Genomic DNA, 1,484 nt, shown 5'->3' on the forward strand with positions numbered 1-1,484 from the left:
GAGGGCTTTTCCAGCCCCGGGGATCCCGGGATTCCATCGAGGTCCAGCCCTGCCCATCCCGAAGCCCCTCGGGACCCTCAGCGTGTCCTGCAGGACGGAGGAACCCAGCACTGGCACGTGAATTTTGAGCTTTTATTGATAGTTGGAATTTACAGCCTAAAACTGACAACATAGAGAGATGCAGACTTTTTTTCCTTTTTCTTATTTTCTTTTTTTTTTTTTTCTTTTTCAATCTCTTTTTTACAAAAGAAAAAAACAAACCAAAACCAAAAAAACAAAACCAAAAACCAAAATAACCAAAAAAGCCACCAGCATCAGATTTACAATATAAAAGTTTTGACAGTAGAGAGACTAAAGTACATCTGGAATTACTCAGAAAAATAAACAGGGAGAAGGCAGTCGTTTCCAATTTGTCGCTCGTATTTACAATAATACACAGACATTGCTTACAAAGACCCGGAGCCCACGTTAAGGGCGGTTGGCACCGAGCGGCTCCCCCGGATCCCGGAGCGGATCCCGCATCTCCCCGCGGCCCCTCCGTGGTTTTATTGCTTTGCGGGGCCGCTGATTGTGGAGAAAGGCATCGAGTCCCCCCCGCCGGGACACCCCCGGCCCTCGGGAATTCCCTCGGGAATCGCCGGGATGTCCCCGCTGCCAGCGCGGATTTCCAGGGGGATTCGGTGGGATTTGGGAAGAGGAGCGGGCTCGGGCTGGGACCCCCTGCAAGATCCCCAAATCCATCGATCCCACCCCCCCGGGCTGTTGGATTTCTGGGATCTCCAGCCCCCATCCCACATTCCCAACCCTGGAATTGGCTCTGCCTGGGCCGGGACGTGGCACCGGCGCCGTTCCCGAGGCCTTTTCCCAAAATGAGCCAGGGCAGGAGCCAGGCACGGCCCGGGATGGGCACAGAGCCCCCAGGACGGGCACAGAGCCCCCAGGGTGGGCACAGAACCCTCAGGGTGAGCACAGAGCCCCCAGGGTGGGCACAGAACCCTCAGGACGGGCACAGAGCCCCCAGGGTGGGCACAGAACCCCCAGGATGGATCCAGAGCCCCCGGGATGGGCACAGAACCACCTGGATGGGCACAGAGCCCCTGGGATGGATCCAGAGCCCCCAGGACGGGCACAGAACCCCCAGGGTGGGCACAGAACACCCAGGATGGATCCAGAGCCCCCGGGATGGGCACAGAACCCCCAGGGTGGGCACAGAGCCCCCAGGGTGGGCACAGAACCCCCAGGCCCAGCCCAGAGCCCAGACAGAATCCGCTCCCTCAGGCCCCCAGCACCGCTGTGCCCCCAGAGCCTCCCGCTCCCCCCAGATCCGGAATTATTCCCACCAAAGAGTTTTGGGATCATTTTCACATCCCGGGGGGCTCCGGGGGATCCTCCCGGTTCATGTGAACAGTCAGAGCCTCCAGGGATGGACAGGCCCCGGAAAAGCGGCTCCGGAGGCTCCAGCTCACACAGGGAATGTTCCGAGT

Source organism: Parus major, unplaced genomic scaffold (assembly GCF_001522545.3).
Source record: "Parus major isolate Abel unplaced genomic scaffold, Parus_major1.1 Scaffold573, whole genome shotgun sequence".
In the NCBI taxonomy this organism is placed as follows: Eukaryota; Metazoa; Chordata; class Aves; order Passeriformes; family Paridae; genus Parus; species Parus major.